Raw genomic sequence first — 20,617 nt, 5'->3', positions numbered from 1 at the left:
TACTAAGAAGCACGCAAGTGGGACAGCACAACTAATTAAGCAATCTGCACAAGCCATTTATCCCACACACTAGCGTGCTTCACAGGACAGCCACAGGCTTCGTATATCACCCACTCTTGCTGCCCGCACCAGTCAACTTCTTTTCTCCATTTTGATAGAGCAAACAGTCTACGTGCCAACCATTAGGAGGCAATGTTGCGCTTTGCCACCAGGAGGGCCGTTCCAAGGAAGGACCTTTCGGCTCTTTTGCCCCCGGTACCCTAAAAAATACCCCAAGAAAAATCAGCAGTGGGGGCAGGGGAATCTCCCAGCCCAAAACCCCGGACAACTCCCTGGTCCAGTCCGTCCAGTAGTTAAGCTTGGCGTTGTAGGCCCATACCATGCGGTAAAAATCTGCGGGTTCAATTCCGCATCGCGGGCAGGTGGAGGTATGTCGTAGGCCGGCTCGATGTAACGGTGTGGAGAGAGATAAACAGAGTTAGTCTGAATGAGGCGCAGTCTGGCAAAGGTTGATAGCTCTTCAGAGAGAACAGACCCCACTGTCTACACTAGAATGATATCGTTAAGCCCAAGGATGGGTTGATAGCTCCTCAGGGGCCAGTAGCGCATCCCACCAGTCTTCATCCTCATTGGGGCCCATCCAACCATCCCATTGGTTCCTAAGATGATCCAGTGTCCTGGGGGAATTAATGATGAGTGTGCGATAAATCTGTGAGATTCCATCAACACTTTGGCCTCCAGGGAGTGAGTGGCATGGGAGTGTCTGAGTTGAAGGTATTTATAAAACTGGGAGTATCCGAGGTTGAATGTCTGCTGCAGATCATGGAAGGACCACATATGTGACCCCGACCAAACATCCACCAGTCTTGTGATGCCAGTGATTTTCAAGGAACGAAAGCTGCTAAGAGACGAAGTTTTCCTCAACCAGGTGCCATGCTAAAGTGGGGTTTGTTGCGCGAGTCTAGTCTCCCATCGCACGTGGTGCGTGGCTGCCCTCTATGTGAGAAATCCCACCCGGGTTACCATAGGCAACAAAAGGGAGATTGGGGCTCCGTAAAGCATGTTCTGAATCTGAGACAAGTCCAGCGGTGAGAGTTCCACCCGGTAGGCAGAGTCTGACCACCCGCCATTGAACCACTCATGGATGACGAGTAGGTGAGAAGATAGGTAGTAAGATAGAGGTTGGACATAATCAGGCCCCCATCATAAGGCCCCCATTGGCAATGTACATGTGCGATGCATGACCGGGCGCCCCTCCACAGGAATGATGTTGTGGCGCTATCCAGGGCCGAGAACCAGGCTTGGGACAGCCGAAGTGATAAGTTCTAAAAAAATATACAGGAATCGTGGAAGGATCATCATTTTGTAGAAGGCGATACGTCCTAAAGTGTTGAGGGCGAGGGTATGCCACTTAGTAATATCAGACTGGGCCTTCCGAGCCAGAGGTTCGAGGTTAAGGGTCCAAGTTAGCTCGGGGTGTAAAACGACCCATGTATCTAGGGACTTGAAGCTAAGTCTACACAGGGGGTTCGTCGCCTGCCAATCAAAGCAATCCCTAATCGGTGCCAGGAGGACCAGCGCGGACTTAGTGGAGTTCAACCACAGACCGGATGCTTGTTCATACCGTTCGAGCAATTGGAGGCATCTGGGTCCACTCACTGCCGGCTTGGCAAAGTACAGCAGGACGTCATCTGCGTACAGCACAATACGGTCCTCGTGGCCTGACCCCCACATCCAACCGGCTAAAATGGAATCCGTGCGGATAAGTACAGTCAGGGGCTCTATCGCCAATGCGAAAAGGAGGGCTAATAGAGGGCAACCCTGCCTGGTCCCCTACTCTATAAGGAAGGTTTTGGAAAGAACACCGTTTACTCGAACCCATCAGTGAGGTTGGCGTAAAGGGCCCCAACCATTCCCTTGAATCTGGGTCCGATGCCTGCTCGAATCAACACCGACTGCAGGTAGTCCCAATCCACCGAATCGAAGGCCTTTTCAAAGTCAAAAAGAAGTAAACCAAGGACGGGGCTGACGACGTCAGTGTGCCAGAGCCTAATGCAGTCTTTGGATACAGTGAATCGCGCTCCAGAGCGGCATGAAAGGCGCATTGATTCGGGTGCACCAGACTCGTGATAATGCGCCAGAGCCAATTCGCCAGAATCGCTGCAAAAATGTTCACATCACCGTTGAGGAGTGATAATGGGCGATTGTCTGCACATGAAGTGGAGGGGTGGGGCTGCGACTTGGGTATCAATACTATAGTTGTGGAGTCCACATCTGCCAGGAATGATCCGACCTCTAGATAGAACTGCAAAAAATAGATGTAAGAAAGTGGCTCTGTATATACTGCACCAAAGTAAGGTTCAGTGTGCACAGAGTCCACGGTCCCCCAGAGGTTTGGCAGAGGCTAAAGTTAGATATAACCGTACTCTCTAAAGTGGTAGCTTGATCGAGCAGTAAGGCAGTGTCCGAGGACAGTGTAAAGCATTTGTTGTACACACTCAGTCAGCAAATGGTCTCACACACTCAATAACTGAACTCTAGGCCAATTGTTTGGTATATAAAAATATATAGTTTTATTTTAGAACCACAAGTGGGTATCAAAATACTTTCTCAGAATGAGATGCTTTAGTTAAATACTTTCATTAAGCAATAGACTTTTAAATGCAATAGTTAGTTGTTGCAATAGGCAACACAAGTTAAACACAATTATAACATTGAGCTCAATAGGGATTTTAAAGTAAACTCAATATCAATTACTTTGCAAAGGTTTTTGTTACTCAGGCCTGGATCCTGGATTCAGCCCTGGTGCATCTCCTGTAAACAGTTGAAAGAAATTGTTTTGATTATACAGGCGATTTTTAAGGAATATTTGTATGTTTCGAAAATCGACACAAGAATTTCTGGTAAAAACCAGGCATGTTATCCTATGGAGGAAAGTTTTGGTTATCGGAAAATCACAGTTGTAACTGCTTTGTAGGGTCAGTGCTGGGCACAACGATCCAGCACTGGGATCTCTCCTGATAACAGGTGAGTAATTTCGTTTTCGTTGATCGGGCAATTTTTAGTGAATATTTTAAAGTTTCAAAACTCTACACTTAGAAGAATTTCCAAGTGAAACCAGTCAATGTTACCCTATGGAGAAAATGTAGGTTATCGGTTTTCAGGTAAGTACTCGACTGGCAGAGTTAAGGTTCTGGGCATAGACTCAGGGGTCTCCCAGGGTCAGGTAGGTACAGTTGGTACACCCTCAGGGGCAGCCGGGCGCAGAGAGAGTTATGCCCAATGTTAGCCTATGGCGGGCAGGGGGCCTTTGGTTGGTGGCTGCTAGCAGGCAGGCCACGCAGCTGTGGGAGCTGAGCTCCTGGTCACTTACACGGGGCAAGTGGGGAAGTAAGATAGGATAGATGCTGCACTTCCAGGGGCACTCGGGCGGCTGGGTGCAGGGTGCTTATGAGCCGTCGGGTGCTCAATGTATTTCAAAGGAGAAGCTGCAAGTTGAACAAAGGCTGCAAGCTCGGGGACTGAGATTCTTGAAGTGCGACCACCCCTTCGAGAGGTAAGTTGGGAAGCTGTAGGTTAGGTAGGCACCCAGGAGCTGGGCACAGGGGGCCGCAGGGCGCCGGGTGCAGGTGTCTTTTGGCGTCGGGAAATCTTACCCTCTGCTGGTCGCGGTTGGAGTGGTCCCTGGTATTGAGGCTGCAGGCATCGTCAGGAGCGTCGAGGAGAGTCCTTGGGTGCTGGATTCTTGGTCACAGTCGCCGGGGGGACGTCCTCGTGGTCTTTGTTCACTCAGGCACAGGCCGGGCTCGGCGGGTGCAGAGTGTGCTGGATTTGCGGTTCCTGGCTGCCACCAGGGGTTGTTGCTTGGTTTGAGCAGAACCACTGCTCGTGGGAGTCCCAGTCTTTTAGATGAGCAAGGCAGTCAGGTCCTCTGTGGTTTTTGAGGTTGCTGATCGCTGGAGACGCCGGGATTTAGCAGGAGCAGGTTCGAGGGTCGACAGGCCTTTAGGGCTGGGGCCAAGTCAGTTGGTGTCGTCCTCTTGTTAGCAGCTGCACGGCAGGTCTTCTTTCTACTTCTTCTTCTTCTTGTTTCGGAATCTGGATCTGAGGAAGGAAGGTTCAGGGTGCCCCTAAATATTAAATTTAGGGGCGTTACAGGTAGGTAAAGGTCAGGGACCAATGGGTCCCTTCCCTGGGGTGGGTACACCCCCTATCCTGCCACTCTCCAGTGGGAGGGGGGCAGGAACCTAGTCCTGATTGGGTAGGGCTCCCCATCCTGAAGATGGTGAGACCCCGGAGTTGTGCTTAACCTCGCCTCCCCCACCTGAGGGATGGGGTTGGCAGAGGCTCGCACACCCCCTTTCCTCACTTTGGTTTTCCCGCCAATCTTCCTGCCAGAATGGGGCTCGGAACCGGTGGGGTCCAGTTGCTGAGTACAGCAAGTGGCCTGGAGAAGCTCACAAAGGCGGCATACCTTTGAAGTTTCCCCTGCCCATCCTGGGGGAGGAGACCTAGCACCTCGCCCAGGACGTGCATTGTTGCAGACCCACGAGAGCGGATGCCTCTCTACCCAGGGGTCCAGCAACATGTCTGCTGGGTGGCAGCCTAGGCAGCCTCTCAGTCAGGACGCTGGTTGTTGGTTAGTTTCAGGGGGCATCTCTAAGATGCCCTCTGTTGTGCATTTTACATTAAATCGCACACTGGCATCAGTGTGGGTTTAATGTGCTGAGGAGTTTGATACCAAACTTCTCAGTCTTCAGTGCAGCCATCATGGTGCTGTGGAGTTCGTAATGTCGACCTCCCAGCACCATATACTCTTAATGGCAACACTGCACTTACAGGGCCCAGGAATGGACATGGGCATTGTAGGGGTACAGGGGTCATGCACCTGTAACCTCACCACTGGCATAGGGCACCCAGCTAGAGGGGTGACTGATGTATGCCAGGGCAGTGGTTTGTGGGCATGGCACACAGGGATGTGTACCATGTCGTCTTGGTGTTTTGTTCTGCACCCAGACACTCAGCCTGCCGAGGCAGTGTGTGTGTGTCAGGGTACAGGGCCTCTAAGGGTGGCACAATAAGTGCTGCAGCCCTTAGGTGTCTTCTCTGGTCACAGTGCCCTGGGTACCTATGGTACCATTTACCAGGGGCTGGCATGTGGCCAGAGATGCCAATTGGGTTTAGGCTTCCTTCCCTAAAACTGTATTGAACACAGGCCCTGGGCACCTGATTAGCAGGAGCCCATGGCACACTCAGTCAAAGTACATCAGCAATTCAGCAAAAAGTGGGGGTATACCAGGCAAGAAAGATGGCAATTTCTCACAATAGGTGTGAGAGTCTCCTGGAATGCATTATAATACTCCATTGGGAAATCGTCAGGGCAGGGTGTTTTGCCGGGTGACATACCAGACATTGCCTGTATGTTTTCTTCCACTGTGAAGGGCTTTTCCAGGGCACGGGCATCATCGGATCATCGGGGGACAGGCAGGGGAGTGGTAGTGAGTCAAGGAAGGCCTGCACTACCTCACTTCTCTGGCCGCGGGTCTAGCATATAGGTTTTGTAATAATATGCGAAGGTCTGCGCTATCTCTGGTAGGGAATACGGAGGTTGACCATGTGCGTCGAGGACTTCCGGGACCATCCTGTTGGCCAGCAGATGTGAGACCAGCCAGTAAAGTAACTTTGTTTTTGTCCTCCTAGCCATATATTCTGGCCCTCTAGAGGTGTTTGGCTGCCTCAAGGGAGTGTAGCCTAATATCTTCCCTGATAAGGCCCAGCTGGTGAGTGACACCCGCCTGAGGGTCTGCTTCCAGCTGTTGCTTCAACTGGAGAACCTGCGCCTCCAATTGGGCAACCAGGGTCGATCGGTCATGCTATCTGCCTCTTATGACTTTTAGCAAAACCGTGCATTGTCACCTTACTAGCGGACCATAGCATTCCTGTCTTGGTCAGCGTTTGTTGTAAAGAATGACCGGAGTTCAGTCCAAAGGCGGTGTGTTAACTCTTTGTCCTGAAGATACCTGGTGTTCATGCGCCCATGGGTCACTGACCACCCACAGGCGTAGAAGTAAGGTGGAGTGATCTGAGATGCCGCGGGCCAGAATCTGGATCTGGGCCAATTTCTGGCAATTGGGGGTGGGCAGAAAGATCGGATCTATCCAGTAGTAAGTGTAGTGGACCGTCGAGGTGCGAGTGAGTTGCAAATGCCGAGGGTGCCAAGACCTCCCGGCATCGCAGAGCCCCCAAGCCGTGGCCCAGTTGGTGAGACGGGCGATAATCCCACAAAAAGCCACCTGCTTCAGGGTCAGGGACTGCGTTGAAGTCTCCTTCCATCACTGTGATTCCCTGCGGGAGACAGGTAAGGAGATGGGAGAGATCTTGTAGCAGTCAGGGATATGGGCGGTATATAGACTCCAACTAGTAGTAACACTTGGCCCTCTAGCGTAATGTAACGCCTCAGCTGGTCGCGCGTAACATGTGTTGCAACCATCAAAAAGGAGCAGTGCAGCAGGATAGCGACCCCCCTGGTACCCCGTTAGAACCCTGCGTGATAAACTGTTGTAGCCCCTCCGGGCCAGGAAGGGGCAGCGATCCCCCAGGAGGTGGGTTTCTTGCAACAGGAGGACTTGCGGAAGATGCTGGTTGGTGAAGGCAAGTACGGCTGCATATTTCGGTCTAGCAGCACATTAATTTTCCATAACATAACCTGAAAGGTCATAGGTGCGCAAGATTAGGCTTGGTGTTGAGGACGTGTAATGATGTACCCCTGTAGTGGCGATCTGTGGGGCCCTGGGAATCTCTGCCAGGTTTAGTAGTGTCAAAAGGTAAAGGAGTGTTACTTCAGGATTGGGCATGAAAATACGATATGTGCGTGTGCCATAAATTGAGAAGGAAAGAAACAGGGTTAAACACAAAAGCAACAAACAGTGAGTAAACATAACTCCACTCCCCAATGCCCACCCCTCCCCAAACTTCAACCCCAGAAGCATCTGTCGCCCTGTAAAGAGAGAACATTATTTAAAAAAAATGTACTCTAACATTCTACGTGTCTTGTGGATATACGAGCACCCCCAGTTTCCATATAAAAATCCTCAAAGTTCGACCAAAGTTATTGGAAAGCTGGTAATGGAGGCTGTTTGGACCACCGGGTGTGTCGTTGGGGCCCAATGGATTCAACTGGCCCCTTGGTAGGTGGGCAAACAACAAGGCAGTGGGCGGTGACTCTACCAGGAACAGAGCCTCGCCCCAGGCCTGTTCCAAGCTTCCCGGGAGCAGCAGCCAGGCCCAGAGACACTCCAATCAGGGACCCCGGACCGGAGGCAGACACAATATCTTGGCCTCCTCATCCTCACTGTACCATAGCATGTTGGGAAAGACGTAATCTCAATTTAAGGCAAGTGAGAGTTCAGCCGGCAATCATTCAATAATGGGGCTACGGGACAAGTCGGAGTTAGAATGGGGGACAGTTAAGTCTGACCGCTGGGTTCCCCGCTTCTCCGCTGCAAGGTCCACCTCCTCTCCTCCTGAAGCTGCGCCGGGTGCCAGTTGGGAGGGCTGGAGAGGTGCCTCCCAAAGGGAGCCGATGGGGACAGTGAACGTCTCCTCCTCTGCCCCGTCCTCGACCGGTTGCGCATTCTTTTCTTGCCTTGGGTAGAGTCTGTGTTGCTAGGTCATCAGGCACATCCTGCCACAGGGAGGGGGAGGCAGCAGGTCCCTCCAGCGGGTGCTCCTCCGTGAGCTGCTTTAGGCCTGTCATCGGGCCTCCTGAATGACTGCATCTTTGTACCGAAAGTTCAGGTTGCGGGCAATGATGGGACAAGGCAGACCTCCCGGCGGCGGCTTGGGGATCAGGGCCCGGTGCGCCTTTTCGACGGCAAACCATGTAGCTAAGCGGTCGGCGGGCATCCAAGATTTCATCCAACTCTCCACTTGGTCTACCACCTGTCTAGGGTGATCGCCTAGAAAGAGATTTTCGGCATCCTCCGCTCGCCTGTTGAGGTTTGCCGTTCTTGTGAGTAGAGTGGATGCTTTTTAGGTCTCGCCTGAGACAGCGCTTTAGCGCTGCTCTCGCGAGAGCTTTTGTTAAAGGGGGATCTGGAAGTGCAAACGAGTGCTTTTCAGGCCTCCAAATACAGTGCATGTGCGCAGGGCGCGTGCACGATTTGGCAGCCTGATAAGCACTCGCGCGCACCATTTGTTAGCCTGAAAAGCACTGCGTGATCACTTTCACGGCTGCTTTGATGTCCTCAGTGAGCCGCGCGGCCACTGAGGACATCAAAGCGGCCTTGAAAGTGCACACCATTTGCCACCCCCTTCCTGCTTCTTTTTCTTTATGATTATATACCACTTGCACCTTTTTCTGTTCATGTAGCAAAGGGATGTATCCGTTTACTCTTGCTCTGCTTTAATGCTCGTTATCCCCTTTGCTTTCTGCCACGTGCTTGCTCTTAGGTTGGTGCGTGCCTGCGAGGAACGACCACGCGGGTGAGATCAGCGGCAGCTCCCATGATGCTGAAGGCGAAGACACTACTGGTGGGGCGGCAGTCGTGCACCGCGCGCGTGGCCTGCCAGGTGCCAACGCGCTCATTTTCGACACGTCATCCATCCTTGTACGTGCCCCCCCCCCCCCGATAGAAAGTCGCCTTATTCATTGTCGTTTCTTTGCATCCCACTGCTTTGTTACTCATTCACACTCCAAAACTACGGTGGTGTGTCGCATGTGCTGCTCTTTCATCGCATCCACGTCTCTCATTGTATTCATTGCAGGGATTAAACGCAGGCACCGGCAGCCCCTGCGAGGCAGGGTGCCGACCACCTTTCAGCCAAAGGCATATGTGAATATCCAAGAGATTATGGGAGTGTCAGGGAACCCTCACCATATTCTGCAGGAAGGCCCTATAATGTTGTGTTACACCATTGATTCATTTAAAGTAAGAAGCCTGTTGCATATATTAAGAATGAGGCAGATTACATCGCAGCAGCTTTCGTGATTTCCTTTTCCTTACATTTTTTTTAAATTATTCATTTAGAGATTTTGTCGTCTGCCGAAAAGGGGTCCCCGATCGAGTTGGTGACCAAGGCCCCACTAAAACGGACGGCACGCTTGACCATCATCTTCATCGTTATGAAACCATTTCTACCACATAACATTCTTAAATCCCAAATAGGCCTGGGAGGGTCTGTGGTTGTTGCAAATCTTTGAGAGATGCCTCGCCGAGACTACCTAAGTCCCCCCCCCCCCATAAGTTGCACTGGCACTGCTTGTATTACAGAGTGAGAGTATGAATATCTGTTCTTTTTTGCCGTGACGTATTTTTCGGCAAAACCCATGTATAATGGCCAGAAGGCTGTTTGATGTGTGAGTCAAGGGGATTGTGCCTTTTCTAATGGAGATGGATGATAAACCCCACTGTTTGGGTGAGTATCCTCACAATTAATACAGAGGTATCTCCGTCGTCCTCAGTCCGAGCTATACTTGTTATTTAGTGAAACTCCCAGCAAACCGTGTTTTTCTCCTAACTTTACTGGTGCCATTTTTTGCTTCAACAACCTCAGGGGCCTGCTGTCATTGATTTGCATCCCACAGATGCCGCAGACGAATAGATTCCTATCTTTCTCGGTTGGCTTGTTTACGACTAATTAGCATGCCTGGTTTCCTTTTTCAAGTGTCAGGAATTTTACAGCCGTTTGCTCAGACTCCTGCTGTCCCCTGTGTTCGTGGGGCTTAAGATGTTGCACGATTATTTATATATTGTTTTCACAGTAAATTTAGTCGCTTCTCTGCGCTCCTTTTTTTTTTTAGGTGAAACATGTTGAGCGAAAAAGATGGAAAGCAAAGTAGATACACAGATGGTGCATTTTAAACCCGCGTTGTTCGGCAATCGCTTGTAATTATATTCTACAGGGCATATATCTGGGAACATCGGAGAGGGAAGCGTGGCAGGGCAGCAGATCGTAGAATATTGTTTGCCCGGTAGACTTGCTTCTATGTGAGGAAGAATTTACCCGATGAACATGCTAACAGTAGAGTAGAAATACAGATTACCTTTGTATTGGCAGTGGAGTGACGCATCATTGAGTGCAGCTCATCAGCATGTTGCAAACCCCAGTGTAAAAAACAGCTCATGTGATGGGTTCTGTATCGGTAACCGCGCTGAAGTGCATCCATTGTTTGCTTACATATAATACTAACAAAAACATGCAGGAAGACAAGCTATCAGAATTTCCAACATAAGAATAATGTGTAACACTCCCCTGAAGAAACATGACTGTTGCAAATTACATTTAACAATTTGCATCCTTTAAAGAAGAAACATAAGGAAGGGGTCCAAGAACATCAAATGCGCTCTTCTTTTTGCATATTCGCACTCCTATGGCTCCAGCTGCAGTCCAACGGTGGCCATTCTGCATCCTCCATTCAAGGGTTCAAGATAAAAAGCCAATCCTTCTTCACAGACCCTTGCGGCTGCTGACAGCGCGGGTGTTGCGTTTTGTAGAGCTCAGCAGCGCGATCGGATCGTTACAGCTGCATAAAAAGAGCAGAACAAGCATTTGCAATGCAATAGGTCTCGCAGTTACACGAGTTAGAGCTATTGACATTGTAAATGACAATGCCAATAGGCATTGTTATTTGCAATGTCAATAGCTCAAACTTGCGTAAATGCGAGACCTAATGCATTGCAAATGCTTGTTAAGAGTGGCGTTGTCATCTTCAGCACATGAGATCCGGGTTTCTGCTTTGGTCAGTCTGGCCGTGGCATTACGGAAATCTTTGCGCAACAGGGCCACGTCTATCCGAACCTCCCCAAATCTTGTTCTCCACCGCTAACTGTGAAGTCTGAATTACCTGTTGTATTGTGGTGAGGTCTGGGTGTGAGGGGCTGGGCCTGTCGCCATCTGGGCGGCCTGAGGAGCTTGCAAAGGAAGCGGATGTGAATTAATCCATTTTCGTCTGTTTCTGCGTGGTGCCTGAGTGGGCAGGCCTGTCCTTGCCTATCTTGATGAAGAGCGGTTAGTTAGATTAAACGGTGTCTGGGTCACTGACAGCAGCACCTAGGGTAACCACGGAGGCAGGCGCGGGCCTGGGTTTCCAATTTGTTGGACCGGTCACCCGGGGCAGAGTCTGTCAGTGGGGTATTTGACCCTCCAATCCAGGGATGGTTCTTTGGGGCTGTTAGACCTGGCATCTTGGCGTGGGTCTCCCTTCCACTTTTTGTCGTTGTGCCTCATGTTTTTGCTGGTGTTAGCTGCTCAGAGCACTGTGCCACTGCCGACCAGTGCGACAGTGCAAGTGCTCCCTGTTGTAAATTGCTGAATTGATTGGATTCCATGATTGGCTTATTTGGTTTACTGTCGGACCCTAGTACAGTGCACCAGGAGTGCCCAGGCTTGTAAATCCAAATGCTGCTGGTGGGCTTGCAGCACTGGTTGTGCCACCCACAGAAGCGGCCTTGTAAAATATGCCTAAGGTCTGCCATTGCAGAGCCTACGTGCAGTCTGGTACTGTCATGCTGACTGGGCAAGTGCACCCACTTGCCAGTCCCTAAACCTTCCCTTAACTTCATGTTAGTCACCCCTATCGTAGGCCCAAGGGCAGGGTGCATTGTAAGCATAAGGTAGGACAAGCCCTGATGTTTGTGGCATGTCCTAATAGTGAATTACAGCCATTTTCGTTTTTCACTATTGCAAGGCTACCTGTTCTCATAGGCCAGAATGGGCTGTTAGAATTATTACATTCTATGATCCTAACAGACCCAGGGAACATGGTAGAAATTTGAGTTTAGTATGCCTGAACTCAGAATAAGAAAATACACCTTTTCGTAAGGTTTATTTTAATATTCTGTGTTTGCAAATACCGCTTTTAGAAACTTGGTCTTTGCTGCCTAACCATTTCAGCCCGCCTGGGCTAGGATGTGTATCTGCTGTCTGGTTTCTGTGAGTGACAGGGCTGGGGAATTCCAGGAGACAGGCTGGGCAGCCAGGTGGTGAATAGAGAGATTACATCCAGATGGGTGGGAGGAGTAAACCTGGACTCTGAATAGGGCTGTGCCTTTCCACCACAATGCTGGCTTCACCCCCTGGGGAGCGTCTGCTGTCCCTGCCCTGCACACTGAAAAGAAAAGCCAGAATCCTGTAAACAAAGTACTCCAGAACTGGGCTGAACTGGGCAAAGGCCCCTTGGCCTGAAAGGACAAAAGAATTGCAGTATAAGTATTGGGACCCTGAGCCCAAGAAATTAGATCCTGCTTTGACAAGAAGAAACCTCTGCCCAACGAGAAGGAACTGGGAAAGCTGTAAGGAGGAATACTGTCCCTGACCTGGGGGATTGGCCTGCAGTAGTTGCCTTGCTGCTGAAGGAGAGGAGAAAGACTACAAAGACTTTATTTTCCAACTTGTGCTTAAAGATCTCCAAGGGCTTGTGAGTGAGCTTGCCCCCTGAACGAAGTCCCAGGACCAGTGGACTTCACCCGCCTTGAGAGGAGCTGCTGAAAAACGCCATTCTCCCCGTAGCGCTGAAGCAGAGAGAAGTGTGCATCTCAACAAGGTCGACGCGTACACTGGGAAGCCCGTGCCAAGCTGTCCGCCCCGAACAACGCGACTTTGTGGCCCCAACGAGCCGTAGCTCGCAACGTAAAGGAAGGACTCGTCCGGCCCGAACAACGCGACTTTTTGGTCCCCACGAGCCGTAGCTCGCAACATGAGGGATGGACTTCGCACCTCGCTTTTTCCCCTCCAAACCGCACTTCTCAACGCGCACCCTGCCACTGATGTGGGGAGGCTGCGGCATGTAGAGCGGCTGGGTACGTCTCGCACCACTGCAGTGTACAGTCCTTTTCGCACCGCGCTCAGAGGATTACCCGAGCATCAACTCTCAAGGTACGGCTCGTACGCCGCAACGAACAGCAACCGCACCGCACAAAGCACCGTCCCCTCATGCAACGCGACTCTGGGCCTCCACGAGTCGTAGCTCGCACCGCGAAAGAAGGATATCGCCGCGTGCAACGCTTTTGTTTTCACTGCATCGTCCGTGACGAACTCTTCCATCTAAGGTACTGTGTACGACTCGCACACCGGGTTTGAGCGCATCGGTCAGAAGCGTCCGCTGCGCGCGTCAGACTCTTTGGGTTCATTTCATCACCGTAAGGGCCGAACCGAGGAATACGAATCGCACAGACTTTTTTAAGATACGCTTTACACAAGAATTCTTTTATTGCTCATAGTATTGTGGATACGTCTGTCGTTATATGGTCTTGTGCTAAGCCTGATATAAAATATACTTATTTTTGATATAATCCTAGTGTGGAGTCCATTTGTGGTGGGTCACCTGATTACTGTATGAGTTCACAAATGCTTAACCCATAACGCCTCTGAAATAAGTCTTGTCTGCTCGCGCCAAGCTACCTAGAGGGTGAGCAGGGGTTATTTTAAGAGGGTAATCCCCTTATCCTGACTAGAGGAGAGGGTCCCTGCTTGTCACAAGTGCTACCTGTGCCAACCAGAGACCCCCAATTCTAACAGGGGCCCTCTCAGTAGCTCTGTTCTAGGGGGTGTGTAGGTAGAAGCGCCCCAGTAGCAGTCCCCCAGTGGCCGGCGAGGTGGGTGATGTGGGGTCCAGTGTCCTCTACCCAGGACCCAGGCCAGCAGCAAGGTGGAGAGCCGTGCTGTGGCCCTGGTCTCCAGAGGTCAACAAGGTCCACAGCATCCCGGGGGCATCCTCCTGGTTCAGTGGTAGTGGTGCAGGGGGGCCCTGACAGCTCGGTGTTCAGAGATCCCAAGCATGGATAGGATTTGCAGAACCCCTTCGCAGAGCGTCAACTGGTAGTGTAGGTCGAAGGAGAAAAAGAAGGTGGGGGGAGTCTCTGAAGCAAATGGGTCACCAGCAGAAGTATCTCTCTGAGACACAGCTTCCCCCCAAACACAGAGGGCAACCCCGCCTCAGCCCCGGTCGCTGTGTCCCCAATCCGGGCTCAATATGGCCACTGGCACCCGCCAGGCAGGGAGAGGGAATCAAGATCCAGGATCCGGCAGGCCAGCCAGCAACCAAATAACAGGCACAGCCCACCTGCACAGGGCAAGGACAGATCCAGGACCCAGAGACCTCCAACCGCCCCCAGTTGACAGAACTATCGATTTAGGGCACCTGCGTAGCCTCAGTTTGGGGCATCGTCAGCAGGCAGTAACCAGGGAACAGGAGCAGCCCCAGGCGCGAGGCAACGCTAGTTCCAAGGCCTCCAGTCAGCCCACGGCCTGCAAGCAGCTGAAGTGGGTCGGGGGCCCACCCCAACAGTTGGACCCCGGGGCTTGCGCCCTCACAGTACCTTTCTGCAGCCCTGTCCGGCCCTGGTGTTCCACCTTACGCGGGCGGCCCCCCTGCTCCGAGTCTGCCGCCCAACTGTATCGATAGGAAGTGGGGTAGGGGATCGAGACTCCTCAGTCAGCCTGCACTGCTCACTCCTCGAAGCCTGCAGACTTGGCCACTCCGGGTGGTACCACCTCAAGGCCACCTAGGATTTAGTCCCGGTGGGGGAGATCCTCAAGGCGCAGAATCCTTGCCTCACCTCGATGCGGTCATGGGGACTCGACACAGTTCTGTCCCCTGCTCGATGCTCCAGCACATCCCTTCACCAGCCTTTGTCCAGTGGGAGGGGGGGAACGAGACCCCTCAGGTAGTTCCCACTCTGCGGTCCGCCCAGCTCACTTCCTGCGGTCACGCCCTGTTCCGCCCGGCACCTCCTCAGGGTCGCCTTGGGGTCACTCCGATCCTCACTGAGGCGGCCAGACGCAGAAGGACAGGCCTCGGGTGGGCTCCCACCGTGGATTCCTCACCTCTCCGCATGACCGCCACAGAGGCCTGTGTCGGTTTGGCCTCCTGCAGGCAGATCCATATGGGCCTCTGCTGTGCTGAAGATCACCCTGAAGGCCCCACCGAATTGAGGGATACGCCCGTGGCAACTCCCCTCCTTACTCCATATGACTAAGGGGCCCCGGCCAGAGCACCACAATTGCTGAATCCTCTGCTCAGGAGAGCCCGGAAGGGGGCTCAGGACACAGCCCCAGTCCTCCACGGTTCATGCCCTGTGGTCTGGTCCGTGGATAATTGTTAATTGGTCCGCATTATGGACGTATCATGAGGTTTGGGCTCGGCAAGACGTTAAGGTGCTTACGCATGTTGGCTACCTTGGCCAGGCCTCCTCTCATATATCTTTTTATTCATTTTCACTGATATAAGAATATTGGTAAATGGGATTATAAATAGGGCTACTGGTTTTATGGTATTTTTTTATTTTTTTAAAACATTTCCCCTCTATATTTAAGCATATTTATTTTGGGCCATCTTATTGATATCTTTCCATATTTATTTTGTGTTTTGTGAATAGATGGAGAAATAAAATGGTATATTTGCACATTTATTTAACTCCTACACGTCCTTCATACGTAGATGATGTTGCGTTTTAGCAAATAAAGCAGCCACATATAACAAAACACCACACTCGCAGGTACATATTAGCATTACCGTACAAATGTATGTTAACATGTGCCTGTATTTAAGGAAATTCCATCCTGTTTTTAACTCCCCATGCTGTCTATCTGCTCAGCTTTTGCTGGAGTTCATGAAAGACAGCATGGAGAGTCTCTCACAAGAAGCACAATTTTCTGTATTTTTCCATGTTTAAAAATAAATACAGACAGCAAACATTGTTTTCTCTCTGTATTTATCTGTAAGAAATTAGTAAAAACTGAAAACTGTGATCCTTAATGATTTATGTATCTTTAATGTAGCCTCAATGTTCAAGTTTGAGCTTGCCAAACTAAGTGGAAGAATGTGTTGTTTTATCTGGTTTACCTGACGATAGAATTTTTCATTTCTGGATTGATTAGTTTCTATGATTTTTTTACAGTCATCAACAGACACATAGTAAGTGTAAAATCATTTTCTTGAAGAGAGTTTTCTCTATTTTGTTCTAGGGTGAATCTGCGTAGTCCTACATTTTTAGGTCTTGTTAAGCAAACCTCTTGTGTGAAATACACAGAGTGGGCTAAGGATCTACCCCTTTAAATTAATTTGCTTCCTTGTGTGAGCTCTTTTCAGCGTCTTGGCCCAGCCCAGATGAGTATTTGTGTTTACTCATTTACAGGGGCACTATCAGGGATGGTATACTCTGTTACATTAGTGAAAATTCAATTGCTATGAGGATACATTAATTTAATGGGATGCTTTCAAGGTCTTTATAAGAGGAGTGTGCATCAAGGCTGCATAAGGCCTCCACCCGATTCTCCATAGAGAACTTGCATGATTAGAAAATTACCTTAAAGCACCAGCCTTCAAACTGTGTAGCGTACCCCTCCTCGGGAGGATGCAAGTCCATGTCTTCTCAGTGGAATGTGCGAGTCTCACCACCCACTCATTCGTGGTTTTCCGTAGTGCATTTTGTAACCTGTTCCGAACATGGAGTCTTTTTTACCTTACTTTTAAAGACAGTTGGGTTTGTACTTTAAATGACTTAGTCTTGATATAAGGAAGAGCCCACATTGCAGGAACAGCCCTGGAAACTTGGTAAAGCAAAGGTGGGCATTAAGGCTGTGTGCAGAGAAAACATTTACAATTGTTTTTGTGCTGTCTGCAAACAATTTAATATGCCTGTCAGTACAAACATAATGCATTGATTCTTACACCTGGAGCTTGCCATGAAGCACTGACATTTTATGCAACAAACCATTGGATTTTTACCTGGCTTTACTTTAATGTACTTCGTGCTGCCCTGCTGCGTGATTGGTAGTTGTTTATTTCTAGCTGTCAATGTATGTATTTTTTTAATCAGTTTTAGCTTTAAGGAGAAACATGAAGTAAATGTGCTTAGTTGTAGTGAGTTCTCCAAGACCGTGTCATCCATTCCGTTAGCTCAATGTGTACTGCAGGGATTTTTGCAATGCTTATGGCTTGCAAGGAGAGGATTGAATAACCTGGATTTACTAACTCGGGAACAAAAAGAATTTTTAAATAGTCTTCCACTCTGTTCAAGATTAAACGGCTATGCCTCAAGTTGTGTTGGGGTAAATCCTGCGAAACGACGGTTTTCAACAGCATTGATTTGCAAATCATTGATGGGATACTTGTACTCTGACCTTATGGCATGGGCTTAGATGGGTGATGTAATCTACAATTTGTGGCCAGTACAGAGGGGCACCTGACAGCATTGCCCTTTTGTCTCCATTATTATTAGCCTTGGCAGTGAAGCCTCTGGCGAGCCACATAAGTCATAGTGGCAACACACATGGAATTGTCATTGATGGTGGACACCATGCGATTTCCGGCTATGTGGATGATGTCCTCCTTTATTTATGCAGTGCTCTTATATAGTGCACTAGCACTCGAGGGCATTTAGGTACTTTACATTTAACTAGAACAATGCATTTGGCTTGGTAAGCAACAATAGCAGGACTAAAGTAACTATATGAATATCTAAACTCATATACAGTTAAGGGTGATAATGAAGCGGTAGGGAATAATGTGGATCAAACAAGTCCACACTTTATGGATGTTTATGAAAAGAAGGATAAGAATTTCAGTCTAATCAAACGAAGGAATGTTTTCAGATTCTTCCTGAATATTTTGGGAGGTCGGCTTTTGAAGTTATCAGGTGGTGAGCCTCAGACATATTATGTCATCTATGTTAGATGGATTGTCTGGCTGTTTTTAGCATAATGTTCCGTTTGCTGGTGAATTTAAGTAATTTCTGTCTGTTCCCTCAGAACCCTGATAATTTGCATAAGCTGACAGCTCTAACTGGCCACCGGGATGGGAACCTCTTCCCTTCGGGTATTTGGGCTTGCAGCTTTGTCATCTGATGGAGGATGCCACTTCTGGCATCATTACTAGAGCTCTGATGTCAGCTTGATCATCAGATTCTTTCCAGAGATAGTCTTCTTGTATCCCTTATGGGCAGAATATCCCTTTCTTAAATGATGTAACGGTCTAGACAGTTATAATATTTTGTTAGTATCTCTATGTTCCTAAGCTGCTAATGTTCAGAGTATTAAATGCAGTGCTGATGAACATGTTTTGGAGAATGGGTAGGAACACAGCAACACTAAGTGAATTACAACTGTCAATAATGGGGGAGGTGTGGGTGCACCAGACTTCGAGTCCTACTGCCTAGTTGTGCAACTTCAGTTATTGGTTTGATGACTGAAACTCAGGAGAAATGTTGATCTCTAATACATTTGCAGCAACTTCAGAAGCAAACCACTAATTGATGCTTTACTTGGGGACCACTGGCTTGAATTCTTCTCCCTTATCTTGTTAAAACTAGCCAAGCATTCTTGGAGTGGATATGTAAAAAAAAAAGGGTCTATGAAGGTGTACACCCTTGAGCTGCCTCTGTGGGATCTTTCTGATTTACCTTCGGTTTCTTGTAATGTCGGCATTCCACCTTGATTTTCTGCAGGAATAATCAATTTGGGTGATCTATACGACTTGAAGGCCACATGAATTTGATCGGATCAAGGGTGAACATGGCCTTTCGGCAGGCGATTTCTTGCCAGTGCATCTCTAATCAGGGTGTTAAGATCTTGACTTAAGGAGGGGGCAAACTGAATAAGCCTACCATTGAGAAGATGCTGTACCAATACTCATTTTAGGAGGTGCTGCAAAGTTAATCATCCCCATAGACTGGAATGTGCAAGACCCCCTGTCGGGGCAGAATGGACTGCTACACGAGGGTGGTGAACCTCCCAGCAGAAGATGCTCGACCTGCGATACCTGATAATGCTGCCCTCCAACTCACTATGCAGTCATACCGTGAGGCCTTAGAAGGGAGAGTGGGTGAGGAGCACGCGGAGGTCTCCCTCCTGCATCAGGACCTCCGCAATGTGGTGGAAAGGGTCAAATCTGCGGAAACCAGGATTCTGAGCTGAAAGGCAGAGTCCAGCGCCTTCTCAAAGATGTCACAGAGGCTCAAGTCACAAACAGGGACATGGTGTGGAGACTGGAAGATGCAGAAACCCAACGCAACAACCTAAGATTTGTGGTGTTTCCAGAGTGGATTAAGGACCTGAATGTGCCATGGTTCCTAAATAAATGGCTGCGACAGATCCTACCTCAGGACAGACTCTCCTCATGCTTTATTATCGAATGACCACATTGTGCTATGGGGAGCAGGCCACAGCCGGGAGCCCATCCAAGGCCGATGATAGCGTGCGTCCTGAACTTCCAAGACAGAGATATGATCTTTTCCGAAGTATGCAAGATGAGGGAAGTGTGCTATGAAAACTGCAAGATCCCAGATTATTCTAGAGAGGTTCAGTGGCAGGGGCGTACGTTCTACTCCATCAAGGCCAAACTGCAAAGTCTCCATTTGCAATACAAGCTTTTATTCCTAGCCAAACTTAAGGTTTTATTCAAAGGGAAATCTTATTTCTTTCAAACACCTGAGGAGGCGTGGCAGTGGTTGGATGAATGTCCAGGTTGTGGGGGAAGAATTTTGCTTCTCTTGCTCGTAGATTGGAAGTACTGATCTCAAAGTGCTAAAACTGATGTCGCTTCCTCTGAGGTCCTAAATTGGCAGCATTTGTCGCTGGCTGACTTGACTTTTATTGGTTCATGACCGAAATGGCAGCTTTTTTTTGTGTACAAGGGCTAACGTCTTGCAGGATCTCTTGAGAATGCCAGTATTTCTCTGGAAGAATGAAAAAAGAGCCAATAAGCCCCTGCACCACAGCTGATACACAGGAATCTTTAACGTGGTAATATAGAAAATACAGTTTCTGTCAGAAATGTTCAGTGTACTAGTGCACTATTGCCCCAAAGAAACAACCATACCCAAGGGACTGGGGCATCTAAAGCATGAATATACTGTGACACCAAGTACTGATAGTGCTAGAGAGAGGCCCAAGTATGGAAGAATGTAAGAGTCTCCAAAGAGTAGGATGGTCCTGTGAGAAAGTGCCATCTTTCTTGCATGGTATGCCCCCACTTTTTACTGAATTGCTGAATGTAGTTTGACTGAGTGTGCCCTGGACTCCTGCCAATCAGGTGCCCAGGGCCTATGTTCCTTCCCTAAAACACACCAAACCCAAATTGGCAACCCCTGGCCACATGTCAGCCCCTGGTAAATGGTACCCTAGGTACCCAGGGCCTTGTGACCAGGCAAGGCCTCTAAGGGCTGCAGCACTTATTGTGCCACCCTTAGAGGAACTGTACCCTTACACACACACACTGCCTTTGCAGGCTGGGTGTCTGGGTGGAAGACAAAACAAAGTCGACATGGCACACATCCCTGTGTGCCATGCCCATCACCTACACTGCCATGGCATACATCAGCCATCCCTCTAGCTGGGTGCCTTATGCCAATGGTGTGGGCACAGGAGCAGGAGCCCTGTGCCCCTACAGTACCCAGGTCCATTCCTGAGCACTGTAAGTGCAGTGCTGCCATTTAAGAGTACATGGGGCTGAGAGCTCGTCAAACAAGAAATCCACAGCACCATAATGGCAACACTGAAGACTGCGAAGTTTGGTATCAAACTTCTCAGCACATTAAACCCACACTGATGCCAGTTTGGGATTTAATGTACCAAGCACCCCAGAGTGCATCTTAGAGATGCCCCCTTTAACCTAACC

At 49.4% G+C, this 20,617-nt stretch overlaps 1 protein-coding gene across 2 annotated transcripts in view; it reads left to right on the top strand.

Annotated features, from left to right (window-relative positions):
* The window catches only part of MTMR12 (myotubularin related protein 12), a 674,853-nt gene that overhangs the window by 564,866 nt on the left and 89,370 nt on the right, over positions 1–20,617 (top strand). The gene's annotated exons all lie outside the window — the stretch shown is intronic.

The sequence above is a fragment of the Triturus cristatus genome, chromosome 2_1 (genome assembly GCF_964204655.1).
Source record: "Triturus cristatus chromosome 2_1, aTriCri1.1, whole genome shotgun sequence".
Lineage (NCBI taxonomy): Eukaryota > Metazoa > Chordata > Amphibia > Caudata > Salamandridae > Triturus > Triturus cristatus.
The sequence above is the reverse complement of the archived record's forward strand: the minus strand, read 5'-3'. Positions and strand labels throughout refer to the sequence as shown.